The sequence below is a fragment of the Zophobas morio genome, unplaced genomic scaffold (genome assembly GCF_036711695.1).
Source record: "Zophobas morio isolate AGI-343-1 ecotype UQ-CSIRO unplaced genomic scaffold, CSIRO_AGI_Zmor_V1 ptg000021l, whole genome shotgun sequence".
Classification (NCBI taxonomy): Eukaryota; Metazoa; Arthropoda; class Insecta; order Coleoptera; family Tenebrionidae; genus Zophobas; species Zophobas morio.
The window spans coordinates 57,532-70,146 of NW_026972126.1; the positions used below are offsets into that span (position 1 = coordinate 57,532).

The 12,615-nt window shown below is 34.2% G+C and overlaps 1 protein-coding gene across 3 annotated transcripts in view; it reads left to right on the plus strand.

Annotated features, from left to right (window-relative positions):
- Positions 1 to 6,951: 6,951 nt before the first annotated feature.
- LOC135132153 (monocarboxylate transporter 12-like) overlaps positions 6,952 to 12,615 on the plus strand; it is a 343,441-nt gene continuing 337,777 nt past the window's right edge. For all 3 annotated transcript variants that reach the window (XM_064060130.1, XM_064060131.1, XM_064060133.1), the window contains exon 1: positions 6,952 to 7,178. The gene's annotated coding sequence lies outside the window, so the exon portion shown is untranslated. The remainder of the gene's footprint in view (positions 7,179 to 12,615) is intronic.

Sequence of the window (12,615 nt, forward strand, 5' to 3'; positions counted from 1 at the left end):
TCGGGCCCTAATTACTTTTGAAAATACCGTTCATTTCCAATATGTTTTGTCGTTCACTTAAGAATATTAATGGTATGTTTTTTGGTGGTCGAAGGGACGTTATCCTATTATTTTTCATAGTGAGTTTGCATTGAAAGCATTTAAAGTGATACAGGTGTGTCAATATGTCGAAGATAACTCAAATTAATTTATGGATTGAACCTTTTCTTGAACTTTTTCTTCACGAACCCACTGTGTTTTGTCGCGTATTTTTACATGTGTGGACGTAGTACGCAGTTTTTCTATTTACAAATATATATATTAGAATATTTCGAAAAATATTTAAAAATAAATTGTTACCAAAATAGTAATTAAATAGTCGATTACTGCTATTTTTTAATTTGTTCTGTTTATATTTATTTTTTAGTATAAGAATATTATCTTTAAAAATGTGATTTATGTGTTAGTGAAATGTAATTAAACACTTTGCAATGTGATTTATGTATTTTTTGTAATAAAACGTAAGCTCGGGAAACCCGCATTTGTAATCTGTAAATAAATTTAGTTCCGTTATTATGCTTTTTTTATTTTTGAAGCACATGCAACTGCATATCTATGCATATATTACGAAAGTGACTGCATATTTGTATAAATTTGATGCATATCATATGATCATTTTTCCCAAAACTTTGCTGCATATTTTCCGCTCTCTATTGATAATAAACGCTAATTTCTCTTATGTTATTGGATTTACCTCCTCTGGGTTTAAAAAATTTGGGGATTTATTCAATGATGGAATTGCCTTCGAACTAGATTGTTGACATAGCGAGGACGGAACATTAGAAGCTTGATTTTCAATAGTAGGAGGCGCGGCTTTAGTTTTTGATGGCAGGAATTTCCTGACTAACTTTGGGCTACGAATCACCATTGAGAATATTGTCAGATTCAGATTGACAAATTTCGAGTTTAAAAGATTTATAGTGCTCATCAGATCTTAATAAAGTACATTTTGCATAGCTAATATTAAGTTCACTATGTATAACTATAATTTTCAACGTCATCAACATTCATTGCTGGATCTATACGACCCAAATATGTAATAGAAAAGTTTTTTTTTCAATAGTGCGTAGAGAAGAATTTGATTTCTTGCCAGTAATAAAACGTAATTTTCCATTAGCTTTCTGCGACGAATCTTTGCGTAGATATCTGGGTGGCTCCCAGCCATGGCCGTTATTTCCTCATGTTGAATTGAATGTTCATTCAGCAGATCCACATCCGCAGGAGTATTGAGATTACCCAACACAATGTTAACACCGCAGCACTTTTTAATTCTTTCCACACAGCTAGGATGAAAAACAGTTCCACACACACCACACATTAGATCATTTTTCGCCTTTCTTCTGCAACCCTTGCACACTAACTTATCCCTAATTTTATTCAACAAACCACATAAACCACCAGCACATATACGTGCGTCCGTCACGACAGACACGCGAAGAAGAGCATGCAGAATCGTCTCAAATTACGAAAAGTAGACGTTTGTGTTAGTTTTATGCTTTCTGGCGTTCGTAGATACAAGAAAATTGTTAAAATTCTTCAGAAACGTCATTTTTGAAGCGTTTTCTTATAGTTTCAAGCCAATCAGACAACCTACGGGCTCGGAAAGAGCAACGAAACAATTAAATTTTATCTAGAAATCGTACTTTTCGCGATTTTTATTAAATCTAAACTATATTTCAAATTTTTTGATCATCCTGATTGACGAAACACACTTAGAGCATGCAGAATCGTCTCAAATTACAAAAAGGAGACGTTTGGGTTAGTTTTATGCATTCTGACGTTCGTAGATACATGAAAATTGTTAAAATTCTTCAGAAACGTCACTTTTGAAGCGTTTTCTTACTGTTTTATACCAATCAGGCAACCAACGAGCTCGGTAAGGGCAACGAAACCATGAAATTTTAGCTAGAAATCGTATTTTTCGCGATTTTTATTAAATCTGAACTATATTTCAACATTTTTTGATGATTCTGAGCGACGAAACACTTGGAGAATGCAGAATCGTCTCAAATTACGAAAAGGAAACGTTTGGGTTAGTTTTATGCATTCTGGCGTTCGTAGATACAAGAATGCATTGGTTGGTGATCTGAACTTCTGGGGTGAGCACAAGAAATGCTACTGAAACATGTGTGCAACTACTAAAAGTTGTTAAAATTCTTCAGAAACTTCACTTTTGAAGCGTTTTCTTGTAGTTTGAAGCCAATCAGACACCCAACCGGCTTGGAAAGAGCAACGAAACCATCAAATTTTATCTAGAAATCGTATTTTTGTCGATTTTTATTAAATCTGAACTGAGTTTCAAAATTCTTTGGTGGTTCTGAGCGACGAAGCACACTTAGGGCAAGCAGAATCGTGTCAAATTACGAAAAGGAGATGTTTGGGTTAGTTTTATGCATTCTGGCGTTCGTAGATACAAGAAAATTGTTAAAATTCTTCAGAGACGTCACTTTTGAAGTGTTTTCTTGTAGTTTTAAGCTAGTCACACACCCAACAGACTGGGAAAGAGCAACGAAACCATCAAATTTTAGCTAGAAATCGTATTTTTCGCGATTTTTATTAAATCTTGATAATAATCAGAGGCAGTGAATTATAAAAAAGAGTATATTAATAAAACAGAATTTATCAGTTCACCCGTTACGTCTTCTTTCTACAACGGACCGTACAAGAGAGGGAAGTAATTTGATTGCTGCCGATGACACGGCACCCCTTACAGCAGTTACTAATTACTAAAGTTGCTAAATGCACAAATTCAAATTGTGGCACCAAACATGCACCTGTCAACACCCTCCCTCAATTTGATTTTTCATAACCTTAAATAATATTTACTTCCTCTTGTCTTGTTAAAGCTCTTTTACTGTCGTCTGAACTAACTCGGTAAATTATCCTTTACACGCACCCTGCCTGTAAAGCGTTACCGTGGCAGCTTTACAGGCACCTTGCCTGTAAAACGTTATCATGACAGCACCGGAATCAAACACACATTCGCTGCGTCGGCCTTTTTCTTAATCTCACTAATACTGTGCTAATACTAACGTTAAAATCACCTTCAAACTCTTCATCTTCATCGAATTCCACAATTAACAGAGCTCAGAAACAAAATTAAACTATTTAAATTATTAATCGAATTTACAAATTGAAAGTCCCGTTATTTTCAAACAATTCAATTTTCCATAGTTACCGGAGCAAACTATGAAAAATAACTACAATTTCTATGACTGTAATTTCAAGTAAAATTTCTAGAGACGATGCCAAAGTTGTTCATTTTCAGGATTTTCAGCAAGAGGAAGTAAAACGTTGTACGCGGCTCGCTTGCAACTAGCCCTTACTGGGGCTCACCGGATTACAGGACTCGCTCCTACGTCGCTCGCCCTGCAAACATTCCGGCTCGCCCGTAAAGGCTAATTTACTAAGCTTGTCACGTAAATAACTATTACATGTCATTTTATCGTTAACAGTTAACCTCAAAATTAAGACAAACAAAACGAAATGTGATTACATTTACAGCGGCCTAACACCTATTTTAGTACAATGTTTACTAAATTGATTCGTTCCCAGCACCTTAGTAAGGATGTCGGCCTTCTGATCTTCGGATGGAACGTATCGAACATCAATGGTTTTAATTGTTAATATATAAATTCAAATTTCTTTGCACCAAATTTATTAAAAAATATATATATTTAATTTTTTAAACTATCAAACGTAATGAAAATAATACTTTTTCACTTAAAACTGTAACGAGAGTTTTTTCACGATTTATCTATAACTTTTTAATTTGACAGTTGTAATAATTTTAAAACCATTTTTTATTAAAGAAAAATGACGTCTAACACGTTTTGAAAGCTATTTTTTTCACTTGTTTAATTGACAAACTTTAAACTTGTGAGAAGAAAAGCTTGAATCACTTACTTGAGCGTCTAATCAATAAGACGAATAATCCAAATGAACATTACAGTAGCATACCGACGAGATGTGTCAGCATTAAAAAAAATATTTTACAATATTTTCACTTTTTTGCACTTTGGTTTAGTCGGAAATGAGCCTAATACTTAGTTACCGTTTTTATGGAACTTGTATGTATTTATTTTGACACTTTTTTTAGAAATAATGAAATTTTTGAGAATATAGCACATTAGTTTATTTTCCTCATTCATAACAATTACTTATTTCTCTATAAACGCTATCATTGTTCGCCTGCGATCAATTGTCGCATGCGACCAGTTGTACTTGCGACGAATTGTGTTGCGATCAATTGTGACTGCGACCAGTTGTCGCTGCGACCAATTCACGCTGCGATCAGTTGTTTGCGATCAATTGTCCCGCGACGAATTGTGCACGACGAATTGACGCGGTACCATATTCACACGAGAAGAGATTAAAACATTTTTGAAAGATGCCCTTGAAGACTATTTGGCTGGAAAAGTAGCTGTAATTTTTGGAATTTTTGGAGGCTGCAGGCGAGAGGAGCTTTACAACATTAGTGTTTGTGATGTTGTTGATCCAGGATCATCAATGATTTTCTCAATTCCAAAAGCGAAAACCGGTCGAAGACGAATGTTTAGTATAAATACTTATTTCTTATTGTCCGATTTATATTAGGTAATTTAGTTGTTGTTGTATGATGTTACTTTTTTGATTTTCTTTTGTTATAATTGTACCTGTGGCAAACAAAAAAAAAGTGTCGTAAAGATTTTTTTTAAGTTACTAGTGTTGTTAAATGAGCCTTAACGCAATTCGTTGCTAACGTGTTATTGTAACTATAACAATTTAGGATAAAATAATAAGTTATTTATGCAACTAGTGAGTAAAGTGTATCTTTTTCCACGAGAAGGAAAATTTGCCGCACGAGCCGAAGGCGTAAAAACAAGTCACTTTAATCACGACTCGCATACAAAATTTTTTTCGCGTTCGTAACAAAACACAACACCCACCAACTTCAAAAACTTTTTATTTTGGAACATAGATATTAAACGTAGCAGTATTTGCTGTCTTGACAATTTTTTCGGGGCTGCTCAAGAAATCTTCATCGTTGTCCGATTCCATTATCCGAGCACACAAATTATCACAACACACCGAGAAAATTAATACAAACCACTTGTGTTTATGAATTACCATAGCAACGACGGGTTTCTATATTTTACTTCGGTTGAAAAATGACACGCTACGACACTTTTTTTTACTCAAATGCGTGAAAAAATGAGACGTTATGACACTTTTTTTTACGCTTCTAGTGCGATGAAATAAACGTATCCTTTAGAAACAAAAATTAATAATAGATATTTATTCTATTAGGAGTTTAAGTGATACTTTATGTGACGAAGTATGGACGATTAAACGCCGAGCAATAGCGAGGCGAATTAAGTCCATACGAGTCACATAAAGTCACTTAAACTCCGAATGAAATACAATATTTTATTTTCAAACGATTAATCTTCTTTTGAAATGATTATTTCCCATCTTCTTGCTTCATTAAGGAATTGCCTTGATTTCACTTACCATGGTTACTATGGTTGACAACCACTATGATTTTCACATATTTATACTCCGGCGGAGTATAAATGTTTTATTTATACGCCGGCGGAATATAAGTAGTACTTATGCTGCGCCGCTCAAACACGGTGTCATAGAAATGACACTTAAACCCCGGTAAGACCGTCATATAAGTGTCAGTTATATGACGTTTGAAAATAAAAAATGTTAACACTTTTTTTAACGAACGTAAAATAGTATATTATTAGCCAAGGTTGCAGAGCTAAGCATTCTAGACAGAGCGCAAATTAGAACCCGACACGCGCAGCGTCGAGGGCTCTGAAGCGCGAGGTCTAGAAGTGGCTTTGCGATTTTTACATGATTTATGTTTTTATTTATTGGCTGCTGGCCGACGCTTGAATTTTTTTTTATAACAGAATTAAAACTTCATTTTTCTCTTCTTCTTATTATGATTATTTCATTGGACGTTTCGGCAGGACGTCCCTTGCCTTTTTCAACAATTATTCGTCCGTAAAAAAAAATATCTGTACATGGAATAAAATTTTAACCATCCGATAATACAAAACTACTACACGTCGTTACAATAAAATTAAAAATTATTATTTAAACATTAAAATTTTCTCCTTATACAAGTTGGCCTGACTCTTTTGATGCTTTCAAAATAGGCCAACATTACCTTTTCATTAATTGTGGTTATCTTCTTTTGTTGGTACCAATCTTCAAAATTTTTGTATGCTCCGTGAAACCTGCTTTTTGACTTAGCTGGTATTAACGAATTTAATGCTAGATAGCACTTTCTTCGACGTCCGAAGGCAATTCAAAGTCAGAATCGCTCATTTTACGAAGCCAATTGCCACTTTTGACTGTTGATTCAAAACAACGATTCGCTTGTTTTTAAGACGACTGTCTACTTACCCATTTACCATATTTATAAAGGTTTGTCATAACAAAATTAAAAACGCATTTAAATGGTCAAATTCAACGAAATCGGATAAAACTTTGTATACATAATACGTTATGAAAAGGATATTGGTCGACTCGCCTAACTTGCAAAACTTCCTTCAGTTTTTTTTGGCAAACTGTTAGGACTCGTCAAACCATATCCCACTTTTCATAAGTAATTATGTAAATAACTATATCACCACCAAAATATTGATGAGTTGAGGATGTTGTGTTTTAATACATGCCGAAAAAGGTTTTCTGTGGATAACTTAATAGACTTTATAAAAGATTTTCTCCTTTCATACTGGATACTGATTATTGATCAGTGGCAGTGGTAACGCCCCACCTGGAAAAGAGATAAGACGCGTACTACGACGGCTAGAATAGGACAACCAAGCATAGTAGGGATAACGGTGCAGCTTCACCCTATAGCTCTACGCATCACTTAACGACACCCAGTGCTTTTCCGACTGCCTTACGGGAATGGCAACAGCAGTCTTATTCGCGACGCTGTTGGTGATGCTACCTTCTATGCGCTGCTAAAGCACGTGTCGGTAAAGTGTGAATTATTTCTGACGAAACGGGTCGTATTTGTGTAGTGTAGTGTTGGTTTATAAACGATCTCTCAATGAATTTTCTAAGTTTCGGTGTAGGATTTAAGAAAAAACAACTGTGATTTTTGTTCTGAAGGGCTTATTTGTCTAGCAAAGGTAATAAAAGATTTTTTTTCCGTCTATCGAGAATACGACGCTAACGATTTTTGAATACAAGTGCAAGCTGAAATAGTTTAATATATTTCTGTAAAAACGAAAACGACGTGATTTATTGTAATTTTTGGTGATAGAGTCCCACAAATTTATTTCCTGACACAACGTTTTTCTAGGTAGTTGTTATTTTTTGGCTTTTTTTGTTGCAGAACACACATTAAAACCCCTTTTTATTGATAACCTAAACTGCTTACTCTGTGTGAAAGGTAAAATCACTAATAAAAAAATCAAATCAATGATGCCTTTTAGCAAAATCAAGGTACAGGCAGCGAGGAAATGTCATGAAAATAGCAGCCATTTAAAAAAAAAAGAGAAAATGGTGGTTGCTGCCATGAAGGAGCACGCAGACGTGATAAATCCACAAAAAATTAGTCAAAGGTTATTTCGACAAAATTTCCCTAGCGCTTGAAGATAGTCCGTCAAATCCTGCTTAATCCAATGAAAAAAAAATTGCCATAACCTCTATAATATGAAAACCAGTGGCGTAAATAATACCCCCGGAGCTCCTGCGCGGCGGGGGTGCAAATTCGAAGCGAGAGGACAAATTGTCATTAACGATTTACCATCTTTCCAATAATCTTAAATATTTGGGAAATTTCACACAATTCGATTTTGCAATTTGAAAATAATATTGCAAAACGTTTTTATCAAATTCTTATTTTATTCCAAAAATCTGGATGCCAAGAGTAATACTCTAGATGGATTCCTTAATCACACATGCAGAAGTATGTTTTTTTATAAAATATAAAGATTTTATCATTTCATCTTACAGTTCGGCAGAATATTAAGATGACGTCATGAGTTTTTGGGGAATGCATAAAATAGTATATTGTTTTATTAGGAGCAAGAATGAGAGATTTCGTGGCGAACCTGTAGGTTTGACCGTCGAGCGGGCGAGGCCGGCAATTACAGATGAGCCACGAAAAGTCATTTTTCTCCGAGTAAAACAGTATACTATTTATACACATTTTTTCTTCAAGCGTCTCAATCAACTTAAAATGTAACGCATTTCTTTTTACATAACTTCATTATTCCTGATATCACTACATCATACCACCACAAAATCCAACAATCAGGAACTACACACCATGAACACTGTTTGCAATCAATTCTACCATACGGCGTATTTGCTTTTACCTTTACAAAATCAAAATCAAAATATAAAGAAATAAGGATTTATCTTAGAACATACCCCCACTTCTATCGGAAAATAATTATTTTGGATTTAGGTAATCCAAAGAATACCGTTGTAATTTCAATTCAACGCGTTGCTGAGCTTGGAAAATAATTTGAAAACATAACCTCACTTTTTAATAGTAGTAATAAATGGATTAAAAGCTGTAATTGACGCTATATTTACCTTAATAAACGATTCGACGACATTTCTTTACGTGTGTAATTAACATAACTGTCAGCATTTACCAGGTACGCGTGATAATCTCAATTGATAGCAGAAACAAAGGCGGCAGAAAAAAGTATTTTTTTCACTAGCAGCCATGAAGCATCCAAATGTTGACTTATTTAGAGGTAGCAAAGCTCAACTTTTGCGACCAGGGTTCAAAAAGAAGATTGAGGTTATGTACGAAATACTTGATGTGATTATTTATTAAAAAATGAATAAATGTGTGCTACTAACATTACTTGAGTATACGCCTGGTGGTTGGTAGACAGTGGAAGATAAAATGATTAATTCAGCGTCAAGTGTAACCGGTTTTCTTTGTGTTGAAGATTTAGATTAAGTTTGATTAGAAATCAAAACAAAATCATGTTCCGTCAAAAAATTGAATGTTTATTTTTTCAATTTATTGTCTTATGGTTTCTACAAGCGAAAAAAATAGTATATTAACCACGGTTGCAAAGCCACTTCTAGACCTCGCGCTTTAGAGCCCTCGACGCTGCTCGTCTCGGGTTCTAGTTTGCGCTCGGTCTAGAGTGCTTGGCTTTGCAACCTTGGCTAATAATATATTATTTATAGACATGGCATTGAAATGCGTCTTTTACTACGTATATAATGGTATACAAAGTCTTTTTCTGACGTTTGAAAAAAACAATGTAAAATCGTATCCAAATGATGTCATTTATACAATAATTTGCGGGCTTAAATAGTGCGTTTCGCGCCTAAATCCGGAAAAAACAAGAGTTGAAATCACTGTTTTATGGAAATATGTAGTTACTTACAAACAATTAGCTAATTAAAATACCTAATAATTATGAAAACTTAAAAAACTAAAACAATAAACAAAATCACTTGTTTATATTCGCATTAATGTCTATCTTCAAAGTTAACGCTTGAGAAAATTTGATCACAAATACAACTTCTTAGTGAAAAACGTCAATAACCTTTTTTTGAATGTTTTTACTTCCCGAGCGTAAGCGAAATAAGTATTGCAATCGAGTCCGCCGACCGAGTCTCCACTTTTACATTTTCCCGAATTTTCATGACCCAGCACGAAGAAATGGTTCTGGCGTTTCCGTCTGTCTGCCTTCACGAAGTTTTATTAGACTGATAATCTCCGAAAGTACTGGGTCCATTGTTGTCAAATTTTGTATTTATATTAAGAATATCATGTAGATGCTAAAACGCTAACCAAAATTAGTCTAATCATCCCCACCAATAATATGTTGCCGTCATTTGAAATTTGTACATAGTAAATGGGTTTTAAATTGTATAAAGTAACATAGTTCTACACATGTAGTTTATGGCGCGGGTTAAGTTTTTACCCGAAACGTCCAGATTTTTGGAAAAAAAAAATCAAAATTATTAAACAACGTTTTGCAATTTAATTTTGAATCTGCAAAGCCGATTGCTTTTATATCTTGCACATGTTTTAAAGTTATGATAAGCATGATAAACTTTTAATCAATAGTTACTTACATAAAAGTCAGAAAAATCTCACATTACTGAAGAGGAGCTAAATTGAAATATGAGGCACTTTGTGCGGAGTATTTTAAAGCTCCGAGTCAAGTAAGAGATTTTACTGACGTGTTTTGTATTAAATTTTTCCGGAAATCATTAACAAAAGACGAAATTTACAAATTTTAGAATAGTTATTTACTTATTTACAATATGAGTGCGGTAGGTAGCATTTTACAGGCGAGATTTTAATTTTGAAGCACGACGCGCAGCGGAGTGCTTTAATAAAACCGAGCCCTGTAAAATGCCCTAACGCACAAATAAAATATTAAATTTTTTGTCCGACCTATTTTTATACTTATACTAATCTTTCAATTTCAAACCCTGCGAAATTGTAACTCGGTATCGAGTACGCTTTAAACAATTTTGCAGTAAGCGTTGCGTTCAAACATTTGCAACGAACGAAGAACGTCAAAATATTTTGTTGACATTTCGCTTTTCTAACAAAAATTTTCTTCATTTCTTAAATATTCTGTTGAACAAAAACTTGCGTAAATTGTGTTTCTGCAGGTAACCTTTATTATTTGTAGAACAATTTATTTTTTAAAAGCCTCTTAAGCCTAAAAAATTTCAAGTTATTTTACCGCACCGCGATGTGGTAAATCAATGAATGACTGTAAAATCCTAGTTACTGGGTACATCAGACGCTCATGAATAAGCCCTTTAAAGATCGGGAAGCCAAAAATAGTATATTACGTAATAAGAGTTGTAAGAAGCATATTACGCACGAATGGTAAAAGTTGCGCACGAGCCGCGAAGCGGCGAGTGCGTATTTCCATGAGTGCGTAAGGGCTTTACAACTCGAGTTATGTACTATACTTTTTCTACGAGCACAAGCGAAGAAAAATCATTTTATTCATGAACATTGACATTTAAGTTTCATTAGATATTGTAATTATTTGTAGTAAGGTCACTGTGCCCTATAAGCCTACCTAAGCTTTGAGAATTTTTTTAATTTTTGTAAGAACTTGAAATGGAAGAGTAATGGTGGGAGTGGAAAGAGGTTACATTTTTGTACATAATTTTCAAATTTCAGACATTTTAAAAATTGTAGAGCCCGACAGTACCCGGTTTAATTAAAGTGTGTCTTTAGGGCAAATTGAGTACATAGATACCCAATATGGCCTGTTTTTAAAAAATCGAAAAAAATAACAAAAATAAGCACGGAAAAAAGTTTATTGACAAACAAATTGTTAATTTCACAATAAGGAGAAATTAAAATATCTTTATCATTTTTAGTGAGATCCACGCACTCCTCGTGCACGTATTTCTTACATGCGGAGCATATTCCCATATCTTTTACAATATTTTCTTGGTACATCTCGCAAAAACTATTTTCTTGCTTCGTCTGCGAGCTTGCTTTTTGTTCATAGTAATTTAAAACAGCTTATTCACAAAAAAAAAAAAAAAATCAAACGAGAACTGTAGTATGTACCCAACAGACCAACAGGCCACCTAGGCCATATTGATTCCACATCACAAACGAACATATTATCAGTAACCCCAACTGAAAAGCTGTTACGAAATACAACTAATGCAGATCATTTAAAAGCGGAAAAATGGAGCTACACAATTATAAAAATATGAAATTGCTAAGATTAAAACTATCCAGAGAAAACTTAGCGGCATAAAATAGAACGCATACTGATTCGTCAAATCACCATCACAAATAATTCCATTGTAAGTAAACGAAACGGTGTATTACTTTAGTGATTGCTCCTAAATGGTATAAAAACGTTCCAGAATGTATCCCAGTGGCGATCTACCACATTTTGTTTGAAACATACGAGAAAAAACCAATAGGACATATTGGGTACTAGGCTATATTGAGTTGAGTACCTTAACTGTTTATTGTCACTGTACAGTTGTTAAATACAAGAGAATGGTCAGTAGTATTGGTTTTGTTGCTACTTGTACTCTGACTACAGGATGCACTCACATTATAATCTGAAATACTGACATGATTATTTGATGTAGTAGGACTGTTGTTTATCGCAGATGCGATTTTTAGTGAATTGTCGGTTTTATTTTTCATTGAATTATCTACATAGCCCTCAGCTACCGACGACGACGACCGCCATCCATCATGCCTTTTTAATGCTAGTAAATCACCACCAGCATCAACTAGGGATGGTGGCAGACGACCGGCTGAAACAATGACCAGTGTATTGTTTTGGATCTGGTAAACCAAGATATTCTGCTATATTTTTTGGTACACTACCAAACTTATTTATGCCGACGCACTGCTTGGCGCATTTTTGGTTTATGTAATTTAAAAAAAAAGGTAGTGATTTTGTATCCCTCCCCCTCCTGAAGGACGTAGGTTCATATACTTCTTACAAGTTGGATAAAAAGTTTTACATACAATAAAAGAACGTTGGGTTTTTGTTTCTGAATTAGGAATGATGATAATTAATGATTTTCCAGTATTTTACACATGTTCAGGTTTAATATTTCGCAACACCT